Genomic DNA, 12,125 nt, shown 5'->3' on the forward strand with positions numbered 1-12,125 from the left:
AGATAGTGACTGGAGGAGAGAGAGGGGGGCGAGAGACAGTGACTGGAGGAGAGAGAGGGGGGCGAGAGACAGTGACAGAGGGACAGGCTGGATGAGAGAGAGGGGGGCGAGAGACACTGACAGAGGGACAGGCTGGAGAGAGCGAGAGGGGGGCGAGAGACACTGACAGAGGGACAGGCTGGAGGAGAAAGAGAGAGGGGCGAGAGACACTGACAGAGTGACAGGCTGGATGAGAGAGAGAGGGGCGAGAGACACTGACAGAGTGACAGGCTGGAGGAGAGAGAGAGGGGCGAGAGACACTGACAGAGGGACAGGCTGGAGGAGAGAGAGGGGGCGAGAGACACTGACAAAGTGACAGGCTGCAGGAGAGAGAGGGGGCGAGAGACACTGACAGAGTGACAGGATGGAGGAGAGAGAGAGGGGGCGCGAGACACTGACAGAGTGACAGGCTGGAGGAGAGAGAGGGGGGCGGAAGACAGTGACAGAGTGACAGGCTGGAGGAGAGAGAGATGGGCGAGAGACACTGACAGAGGGACAGGCTGGAGAGAGAGAGAGGGGCGAGAGACACTGACAGAGTGACAGGCTGGAGGAGAGAGAAGGGGGCGAGAGACACTGACAGAGTGACAGGCTGGATGAGAGAGAGGGGGGGGGCGAGAGACACTGACAGAGGGACATGCTGGAGGAGAGAGAGAGGGGCGAGAGACACTGACAGAGGGACAGTCTGGAGGAGAGAGAGGGGGCGAGAGACACTGACAGAGGGACATGCTGGAGGAGAGAGAGGGGGGCGAGAGACAGTGACAGAGGGACAGGCTGGAGAAAGAGAGAGGGGCGAGAGACACTGACAGAGGGACAGGCTGCAGGAGAGAGAGGGGGCGAGAGACACTGACAGAGGGACAGGCTGGAGGAGAGAGAGGGGGGGGTGAGAGACAGTGACTGGCGAGGAGAGAGAGAGGGGGCGAGAGACAGTGACTGGAGATGAGAGAGAGGGGGGCGAGAGACAGTGACTGGAGAGGAGAGAGAGAGGGGGCGAGAGACAGTGACTGGAGAGGAGAGAGAGAGGGGGCGAGAGACAGTGACTGGAGGTGAGAGAGAGAGGGGGGCGAGAGACAGTGACTGGAGAGGAGAGAGGGGGGCGAGAGACAGTGACTGGAGGTGAGAGAGAGGGGGCGAGAGACAGTGACTGGAGGTGAGAGAGAGAGGGGGGGCGAGAGACAGTGACTGGAGGTGAGAGCGAGGGGGCAAGAGACAGTGACTGGAGGAGAGAGAGGGGGGGCGAGAGACAGTGACTGGAGGAGAGAGAGGGGGGCGAGAGACAGTGACTTGAGGTGAGAGAGAGAGGGGGCGAGAGACAGTGACTGAAGGTGAGAGAGAGGGGGCGAGAGACAGTGACTGGAGGAGAGAGAGGGGGGGCAAGTGACAGTGACTGGAGGTGAGAAAGAGAGGGGGCGAGAGACAGTGACTGGAGGTGAGAGAGAGAGGGGGCGAGAGACAGTGACTGGAGAGGAGAGAGAGAGGGGGGCGAGAGAGAGTGACTGGAGAGGAGAGAGAGGGGGGGCGAGAGACAATGACTGGAGAGGAGAGAGAGGGGGGGCGAGAGACAGTGACTGGAGAGGAGAGAGAAGGGGCGAGAGACAGTGACTGGAGAGGAGAGAGAGGGGGGCGAGAGACAGTGACTGGAGAGGAGAGAGAGGGGGGCGAGAGACAGTGACTGGAGAGGAGAGAGAGAGGGGGGCGAGAGACAGTGACTGGAGAGGAGAGAGAGGGGGCGAGAGACACTGACAGAGTGACAGGATGGAGGAGAGAGAGAGGGGGCGCGAGACACTGACAGAGTGACAGGCTGGAGGAGAGAGAGGGGGGCGGAAGACAGTGACAGAGTGACAGGCTGGAGGAGAGAGAGATGGGCGAGAGACACTGACAGAGGGACAGGCTGGAGAGAGAGAGAGGGGCGAGAGACACTGACAGAGTGACAGGCTGGAGGAGAGAGAAGGGGGCGAGAGACACTGACAGAGTGACAGGCTGGATGAGAGAGAGGGGGGGGGCGAGAGACACTGACAGAGGGACATGCTGGAGGAGAGAGAGAGGGGCGAGAGACACTGACAGAGGGACAGTCTGGAGGAGAGAGAGGGGGCGAGAGACACTGACAGAGGGACATGCTGGAGGAGAGAGAGGGGGGCGAGAGACAGTGACAGAGGGACAGGCTGGAGAAAGAGAGAGGGGCGAGAGACACTGACAGAGGGACAGGCTGCAGGAGAGAGAGGGGGCGAGAGACACTGACAGAGGGACAGGCTGGAGGAGAGAGAGGGGGGGGTGAGAGACAGTGACTGGCGAGGAGAGAGAGAGGGGGCGAGAGACAGTGACTGGAGATGAGAGAGAGGGGGGCGAGAGACAGTGACTGGAGAGGAGAGAGAGAGGGGGCGAGAGACAGTGACTGGAGAGGAGAGAGAGAGGGGGCGAGAGACAGTGACTGGAGGTGAGAGAGAGAGGGGGGCGAGAGACAGTGACTGGAGAGGAGAGAGGGGGGCGAGAGACAGTGACTGGAGGTGAGAGAGAGGGGGCGAGAGACAGTGACTGGAGGTGAGAGAGAGAGGGGGGGCGAGAGACAGTGACTGGAGGTGAGAGCGAGGGGGCAAGAGACAGTGACTGGAGGAGAGAGAGGGGGGGCGAGAGACAGTGACTGGAGGAGAGAGAGGGGGGCGAGAGACAGTGACTTGAGGTGAGAGAGAGAGGGGGCGAGAGACAGTGACTGAAGGTGAGAGAGAGGGGGCGAGAGACAGTGACTGGAGGAGAGAGAGGGGGGGCAAGTGACAGTGACTGGAGGTGAGAAAGAGAGGGGGCGAGAGACAGTGACTGGAGGTGAGAGAGAGAGGGGGCGAGAGACAGTGACTGGAGAGGAGAGAGAGAGGGGGGCGAGAGAGAGTGACTGGAGAGGAGAGAGAGGGGGGGCGAGAGACAATGACTGGAGAGGAGAGAGAGGGGGGGCGAGAGACAGTGACTGGAGAGGAGAGAGAAGGGGCGAGAGACAGTGACTGGAGAGGAGAGAGAGGGGGGCGAGAGACAGTGACTGGAGAGGAGAGAGAGGGGGGCGAGAGACAGTGACTGGAGAGGAGAGAGAGAGGGGGGCGAGAGACAGTGACTGGAGAGGAGAGAGAGGGGGCGAGAGACAGTGACTGGAGGTGAGAGAGAGGGGGCGAGAGACAGTGACTGGAGAGGAGAGAGAGGGGGGGGGGGCGAGAGACAGTGACTGGAGGTGAGAGAGAGGGGGAGAGAGACAGTGACTGGAGAGGAGAGAGAGAGGGGGGCGAGAGACAGTGACTGGAGGTGAGAGAGAGGGGGAGAGAGACAGTGACTGGAGAGGAGAGAGAAGGGGCGAGAGACAGTGACTGGAGAGGAGAGAGAGGAGGCGAGAGACAGAGACTGAAGGAGAAAGAGGGGGGCGAGAGACAGTGACTGGAGAGGAGAGAGAGGGGGGCGAGAGACAGTGACTGGAGAGGAGAGAGAGGGGGCGAGAGACAGTGACTGGAGGAGAAAGAGGGGGGCGAGAGACAGTGACTGGAGAGGAGAGAGAAGGGGCGAGAGACAGTGACAGAGGGACAGGCTGCAGGAGAGAGAGGGGGGTGAGAGACAGTGACAGAGGGACAGGCTGGAGAAAGAGAGAGGGGCGAGAGACACTGACAGAGGGACAGGCTGGATGTGAGAGAGGGGGCGAGAGACAGTCACTGGCGAGGAGAGAGAGAGGGGCCGAGAGACAGTGACTGGAGAGGAGAGAGAGGCGGGCGAGAGACAGTGACTGGAGGTGAGAGAGAGGGGGCAAGAGACAGTGACTGGAGGAGAGAGAGGCGGGCGAGAGACAGTGACTGGAGGTGAGAGAGAAGGGGCGAGAGACAGTGACTGGATAGGAGAGAGGGGGCGAGAGACAGTGACTGGAGAGGAGAGAGAGAGGGCGAGAGACAGTGACTGGAGAGGAGAGAGAGAGGGGGCGAGAGACAGTGACTGGAGGTGAGAGAGAGAGGGGGGCGAGAGACAGTGACTGGAGAGGAGAGAGGGGGGCGAGAGACAGTGACTGGAGGTGAGAGAGAGGGGGCGAGAGACAGTGACTGGAGGTGAGAGAGAGAGGGGGGGCGAGAGACAGTGACTGGAGGTGAGAGAGAGGGGGCAAGAGACAGTGACTGGAGGAGAGAGAGGGGGGGCGAGAGACAGTGACTGGAGGAGAGAGAGGGGGGTGAGAGACAGTGACTGGAGGTGAGAGAGAGAGGGGGCGAGAGACAGTGACTGAAGGTGAGAGAGAGGGGGCGAGAGACAGTGACTGGAGGAGAGAGAGGGGGGGCAAGTGACAGTGACTGGAGGTGAGAAAGAGAGGGGGCGAGAGACAGTGACTGGAGGTGAGAGAGAGAGGGGGCGAGAGACAGTGACTGGAGAGGAGAGAGAGAGGGGGGCGAGAGAGAGTGACTGGAGAGGAGAGAGAGGGGGGGCGAGAGACAATGACTGGAGAGGAGAGAGAGGGGGGGCGAGAGACAGTGACTGGAGAGGAGAGAGAAGGGGCGAGAGACAGTGACTGGAGAGGAGAGAGAGGGGGGCGAGAGACAGTGACTGGAGGAGAGAGAGGGGGGCGAGAGCCAGTGACTGGAGAGGAGAGAGAGAGGTGGGCGAGAGATAGTGACTGGAGGAGAGAGAGGGGGGCGAGAGACAGTGACTGGAGGAGAGAGAGGGGGGCGAGAGACAGTGACAGAGGGACAGGCTGGATGAGAGAGAGGGGGGCGAGAGACACTGACAGAGGGACAGGCTGGAGAGAGCGAGAGGGGGGCGAGAGACACTGACAGAGGGACAGGCTGGAGGAGAAAGAGAGAGGGGCGAGAGACACTGACAGAGTGACAGGCTGGATGAGAGAGAGAGGGGCGAGAGACACTGACAGAGTGACAGGCTGGAGGAGAGAGAGAGGGGCGAGAGACACTGACAGAGGGACAGGCTGGAGGAGAGAGAGGGGGCGAGAGACACTGACAAAGTGACAGGCTGCAGGAGAGAGAGGGGGCGAGAGACACTGACAGAGTGACAGGATGGAGGAGAGAGAGAGGGGGCGCGAGACACTGACAGAGTGACAGGCTGGAGGAGAGAGAGGGGGGCGGAAGACAGTGACAGAGTGACAGGCTGGAGGAGAGAGAGATGGGCGAGAGGCACTGACAGAGGGACAGGCTGGAGAGAGAGAGAGGGGCGAGAGACACTGACAGAGTGACAGGCTGGAGGAGAGAGAAGGGGGCGAGAGACACTGACAGAGTGACAGGCTGGATGAGAGAGAGGGGGGGGGCGAGAGACACTGACAGAGGGACATGCTGGAGGAGAGAGAGAGGGGCGAGAGACACTGACAGAGGGACAGTCTGGAGGAGAGAGAGGGGGCGAGAGACACTGACAGAGGGACATGCTGGAGGAGAGAGAGGGGGGCGAGAGACAGTGACAGAGGGACAGGCTGGAGAAAGAGAGAGGGGCGAGAGACACTGACAGAGGGACAGGCTGCAGGAGAGAGAGGGGGCGAGAGACACTGACAGAGGGACAGGCTGGAGGAGAGAGAGGGGGGGGTGAGAGACAGTGACTGGCGAGGAGAGAGAGAGGGGGCGAGAGACAGTGACTGGAGATGAGAGAGAGGGGGGCGAGAGACAGTGACTGGAGAGGAGAGAGAGAGGGGGCGAGAGACAGTGACTGGAGAGGAGAGAGAGAGGGGGCGAGAGACAGTGACTGGAGGTGAGAGAGAGAGGGGGGCGAGAGACAGTGACTGGAGAGGAGAGAGGGGGGCGAGAGACAGTGACTGGAGGTGAGAGAGAGGGGGCGAGAGACAGTGACTGGAGGTGAGAGAGAGAGGGGGGGCGAGAGACAGTGACTGGAGGTGAGAGCGAGGGGGCAAGAGACAGTGACTGGAGGAGAGAGAGGGGGGGCGAGAGACAGTGACTGGAGGAGAGAGAGGGGGGCGAGAGACAGTGACTTGAGGTGAGAGAGAGAGGGGGCGAGAGACAGTGACTGAAGGTGAGAGAGAGGGGGCGAGAGACAGTGACTGGAGGAGAGAGAGGGGGGGCAAGTGACAGTGACTGGAGGTGAGAAAGAGAGGGGGCGAGAGACAGTGACTGGAGGTGAGAGAGAGAGGGGGCGAGAGACAGTGACTGGAGAGGAGAGAGAGAGGGGGGCGAGAGAGAGTGACTGGAGAGGAGAGAGAGGGGGGGCGAGAGACAATGACTGGAGAGGAGAGAGAGGGGGGGCGAGAGACAGTGACTGGAGAGGAGAGAGAAGGGGCGAGAGACAGTGACTGGAGAGGAGAGAGAGGGGGGCGAGAGACAGTGACTGGAGGAGAGAGAGGGGGGCGAGAGCCAGTGACTGGAGAGGAGAGAGAGGGGGGCGAGAGACAGTGACTGGAGAGGAGAGAGAGGGGGCGAGAGACAGTGACTGGAGGAGAAAGAGGGGGGCGAGAGACAGTGACTGGAGAGGAGAGAGAAGGGGCGAGAGACAGTGACAGAGGGACAGGCTGCAGGAGAGAGAGGGGGGTGAGAGACAGTGACAGAGGGACAGGCTGGAGAAAGAGAGAGGGGCGAGAGACACTGACAGAGGGACAGGCTGGAGGTGAGAGAGGGGGCGAGAGACAGTCACTGGCGAGGAGAGAGAGAGGGGCCGAGAGACAGTGACTGGAGAGGAGAGAGAGGCGGGCGAGAGACAGTGACTGGAGGTGAGAGAGAGGGGGCAAGAGACAGTGACTGGAGGAGAGAGAGGCGGGCGAGAGACAGTGACTGGAGGTGAGAGAGAAGGGGCGAGAGACAGTGACTGGATAGGAGAGAGGGGGCGAGAGACAGTGACTGGAGAGGAGAGAGAGAGGGCGAGAGACAGTGACTGGAGAGGAGAGAGAGAGGGGGCGAGAGACAGTGACTGGAGGTGAGAGAGAGAGGGGGGCGAGAGACAGTGACTGGAGAGGAGAGAGGGGGGCGAGAGACAGTGACTGGAGGTGAGAGAGAGGGGGCGAGAGACAGTGACTGGAGGTGAGAGAGAGAGGGGGGGCGAGAGACAGTGACTGGAGGTGAGAGAGAGGGGGCAAGAGACAGTGACTGGAGGAGAGAGAGGGGGGGCGAGAGACAGTGACTGGAGGAGAGAGAGGGGGGTGAGAGACAGTGACTGGAGGTGAGAGAGAGAGGGGGCGAGAGACAGTGACTGAAGGTGAGAGAGAGGGGGCGAGAGACAGTGACTGGAGGAGAGAGAGGGGGGGCAAGTGACAGTGACTGGAGGTGAGAAAGAGAGGGGGCGAGAGACAGTGACTGGAGGTGAGAGAGAGAGGGGGCGAGAGACAGTGACTGGAGAGGAGAGAGAGAGGGGGGCGAGAGAGAGTGACTGGAGAGGAGAGAGAGGGGGGGCGAGAGACAATGACTGGAGAGGAGAGAGAGGGGGGGCGAGAGACAGTGACTGGAGAGGAGAGAGAAGGGGCGAGAGACAGTGACTGGAGAGGAGAGAGAGGGGGGCGAGAGACAGTGACTGGAGGAGAGAGAGGGGGGCGAGAGCCAGTGACTGGAGAGGAGAGAGAGAGGTGGGCGAGAGATAGTGACTGGAGGAGAGAGAGGGGGGCGAGAGACAGTGACTGGAGGAGAGAGAGGGGGGCGAGAGACAGTGACAGAGGGACAGGCTGGATGAGAGAGAGGGGGGCGAGAGACACTGACAGAGGGACAGGCTGGAGAGAGCGAGAGGGGGGCGAGAGACACTGACAGAGGGACAGGCTGGAGGAGAAAGAGAGAGGGGCGAGAGACACTGACAGAGTGACAGGCTGGATGAGAGAGAGAGGGGCGAGAGACACTGACAGAGTGACAGGCTGGAGGAGAGAGAGAGGGGCGAGAGACACTGACAGAGGGACAGGCTGGAGGAGAGAGAGGGGGCGAGAGACACTGACAAAGTGACAGGCTGCAGGAGAGAGAGGGGGCGAGAGACACTGACAGAGTGACAGGATGGAGGAGAGAGAGAGGGGGCGCGAGACACTGACAGAGTGACAGGCTGGAGGAGAGAGAGGGGGGCGGAAGACAGTGACAGAGTGACAGGCTGGAGGAGAGAGAGATGGGCGAGAGACACTGACAGAGGGACAGGCTGGAGAGAGAGAGAGGGGCGAGAGACACTGACAGAGTGACAGGCTGGAGGAGAGAGAAGGGGGCGAGAGACACTGACAGAGTGACAGGCTGGATGAGAGAGAGGGGGGGGGCGAGAGACACTGACAGAGGGACATGCTGGAGGAGAGAGAGAGGGGCGAGAGACACTGACAGAGGGACAGTCTGGAGGAGAGAGAGGGGGCGAGAGACACTGACAGAGGGACATGCTGGATGAGAGAGAGGGGGGCGAGAGACAGTGACAGAGGGACAGGCTGGAGAAAGAGAGAGGGGCGAGAGACACTGACAGAGGGACAGGCTGCAGGAGAGAGAGGGGGCGAGAGACACTGACAGAGGGACAGGCTGGAGGAGAGAGAGGGGGGGGTGAGAGACAGTGACTGGCGAGGAGAGAGAGAGGGGGCGAGAGACAGTGACTGGAGATGAGAGAGAGGGGGGCGAGAGACAGTGACTGGAGAGGAGAGAGAGAGGGGGCGAGAGACAGTGACTGGAGAGGAGAGAGAGAGGGGGCGAGAGACAGTGACTGGAGGTGAGAGAGAGAGGGGGGCGAGAGACAGTGACTGGAGAGGAGAGAGGGGGGCGAGAGACAGTGACTGGAGGTGAGAGAGAGGGGGCGAGAGACAGTGACTGGAGGTGAGAGAGAGAGGGGGGGCGAGAGACAGTGACTGGAGGTGAGAGCGAGGGGGCAAGAGACAGTGACTGGAGGAGAGAGAGGGGGGGCGAGAGACAGTGACTGGAGGAGAGAGAGGGGGGCGAGAGACAGTGACTTGAGGTGAGAGAGAGAGGGGGCGAGAGACAGTGACTGAAGGTGAGAGAGAGGGGGCGAGAGACAGTGACTGGAGGAGAGAGAGGGGGGGCAAGTGACAGTGACTGGAGGTGAGAAAGAGAGGGGGCGAGAGACAGTGACTGGAGGTGAGAGAGAGAGGGGGCGAGAGACAGTGACTGGAGAGGAGAGAGAGAGGGGGGCGAGAGAGAGTGACTGGAGAGGAGAGAGAGGGGGGGCGAGAGACAATGACTGGAGAGGAGAGAGAGGGGGGGCGAGAGACAGTGACTGGAGAGGAGAGAGAAGGGGCGAGAGACAGTGACTGGAGAGGAGAGAGAGGGGGGCGAGAGACAGTGACTGGAGAGGAGAGAGAGGGGGGCGAGAGACAGTGACTGGAGAGGAGAGAGAGAGGGGGGCGAGAGACAGTGACTGGAGAGGAGAGAGAGGGGGCGAGAGACAGTGACTGGAGGTGAGAGAGAGGGGGCGAGAGACAGTGACTGGAGAGGAGAGAGAGGGGGGGGGGGCGAGAGACAGTGACTGGAGGTGAGAGAGAGGGGGAGAGAGACAGTGACTGGAGAGGAGAGAGAGAGGGGGGCGAGAGACAGTGACTGGAGGTGAGAGAGAGGGGGAGAGAGACAGTGACTGGAGAGGAGAGAGAAGGGGCGAGAGACAGTGACTGGAGAGGAGAGAGAGGAGGCGAGAGACAGAGACTGAAGGAGAAAGAGGGGGGCGAGAGACAGTGACTGGAGAGGAGAGAGAGGGGGGCGAGAGACAGTGACTGGAGAGGAGAGAGAGGGGGCGAGAGACAGTGACTGGAGGAGAAAGAGGGGGGCGAGAGACAGTGACTGGAGAGGAGAGAGAAGGGGCGAGAGACAGTGACAGAGGGACAGGCTGCAGGAGAGAGAGGGGGGTGAGAGACAGTGACAGAGGGACAGGCTGGAGAAAGAGAGAGGGGCGAGAGACACTGACAGAGGGACAGGCTGGATGTGAGAGAGGGGGCGAGAGACAGTCACTGGCGAGGAGAGAGAGAGGGGCCGAGAGACAGTGACTGGAGAGGAGAGAGAGGCGGGCGAGAGACAGTGACTGGAGGTGAGAGAGAGGGGGCAAGAGACAGTGACTGGAGGAGAGAGAGGCGGGCGAGAGACAGTGACTGGAGGTGAGAGAGAAGGGGCGAGAGACAGTGACTGGATAGGAGAGAGGGGGCGAGAGACAGTGACTGGAGAGGAGAGAGAGAGGGCGAGAGACAGTGACTGGAGAGGAGAGAGAGAGGGGGCGAGAGACAGTGACTGGAGGTGAGAGAGAGAGGGGGGCGAGAGACAGTGACTGGAGAGGAGAGAGGGGGGCGAGAGACAGTGACTGGAGGTGAGAGAGAGGGGGCGAGAGACAGTGACTGGAGGTGAGAGAGAGAGGGGGGGCGAGAGACAGTGACTGGAGGTGAGAGAGAGGGGGCAAGAGACAGTGACTGGAGGAGAGAGAGGGGGGGCGAGAGACAGTGACTGGAGGAGAGAGAGGGGGGTGAGAGACAGTGACTGGAGGTGAGAGAGAGAGGGGGCGAGAGACAGTGACTGAAGGTGAGAGAGAGGGGGCGAGAGACAGTGACTGGAGGAGAGAGAGGGGGGGCAAGTGACAGTGACTGGAGGTGAGAAAGAGAGGGGGCGAGAGACAGTGACTGGAGGTGAGAGAGAGAGGGGGCGAGAGACAGTGACTGGAGAGGAGAGAGAGAGGGGGGCGAGAGAGAGTGACTGGAGAGGAGAGAGAGGGGGGGCGAGAGACAATGACTGGAGAGGAGAGAGAGGGGGGGCGAGAGACAGTGACTGGAGAGGAGAGAGAAGGGGCGAGAGACAGTGACTGGAGAGGAGAGAGAGGGGGGCGAGAGACAGTGACTGGAGGAGAGAGAGGGGGGCGAGAGCCAGTGACTGGAGAGGAGAGAGAGAGGTGGGCGAGAGATAGTGACTGGAGGAGAGAGAGGGGGGCGAGAGACAGTGACTGGAGGAGAGAGAGGGGGGCGAGAGACAGTGACAGAGGGACAGGCTGGATGAGAGAGAGGGGGGCGAGAGACACTGACAGAGGGACAGGCTGGAGAGAGCGAGAGGGGGGCGAGAGACACTGACAGAGGGACAGGCTGGAGGAGAAAGAGAGAGGGGCGAGAGACACTGACAGAGTGACAGGCTGGATGAGAGAGAGAGGGGCGAGAGACACTGACAGAGTGACAGGCTGGAGGAGAGAGAGAGGGGCGAGAGACACTGACAGAGGGACAGGCTGGAGGAGAGAGAGGGGGCGAGAGACACTGACAAAGTGACAGGCTGCAGGAGAGAGAGGGGGCGAGAGACACTGACAGAGTGACAGGATGGAGGAGAGAGAGAGGGGGCGCGAGACACTGACAGAGTGACAGGCTGGAGGAGAGAGAGGGGGGCGGAAGACAGTGACAGAGTGACAGGCTGGAGGAGAGAGAGATGGGCGAGAGACACTGACAGAGGGACAGGCTGGAGAGAGAGAGAGGGGCGAGAGACACTGACAGAGTGACAGGCTGGAGGAGAGAGAAGGGGGCGAGAGACACTGACAGAGTGACAGGCTGGATGAGAGAGAGGGGGGGGGCGAGAGACACTGACAGAGGGACATGCTGGAGGAGAGAGAGAGGGGCGAGAGACACTGACAGAGGGACAGTCTGGAGGAGAGAGAGGGGGCGAGAGACACTGACAGAGGGACATGCTGGAGGAGAGAGAGGGGGGCGAGAGACAGTGACAGAGGGACAGGCTGGAGAAAGAGAGAGGGGCGAGAGACACTGACAGAGGGACAGGCTGCAGGAGAGAGAGGGGGCGAGAGACACTGACAGAGGGACAGGCTGGAGGAGAGAGAGGGGGGGGTGAGAGACAGTGACTGGCGAGGAGAGAGAGAGGGGGCGAGAGACAGTGACTGGAGATGAGAGAGAGGGGGGCGAGAGACAGTGACTGGAGAGGAGAGAGAGAGGGGGCGAGAGACAGTGACTGGAGAGGAGAGAGAGAGGGGGCGAGAGACAGTGACTGGAGGTGAGAGAGAGAGGGGGGCGAGAGACAGTGACTGGAGAGGAGAGAGGGGGGCGAGAGACAGTGACTGGAGGTGAGAGAGAGGGGGCGAGAGACAGTGACTGGAGGTGAGAGAGAGAGGGGGGGCGAGAGACAGTGACTGGAGGTGAGAGCGAGGGGGCAAGAGACAGTGACTGGAGGAGAGAGAGGGGGGGCGAGAGACAGTGACTGGAGGAGAGAGAGGGGGGCGAG

Source organism: Notolepis coatsorum (genome assembly GCF_963971535.1).
Source record: "Notolepis coatsorum genome assembly, chromosome: 5".
NCBI classification, from domain to species: domain Eukaryota; kingdom Metazoa; phylum Chordata; class Actinopteri; order Aulopiformes; family Paralepididae; genus Notolepis; species Notolepis coatsorum.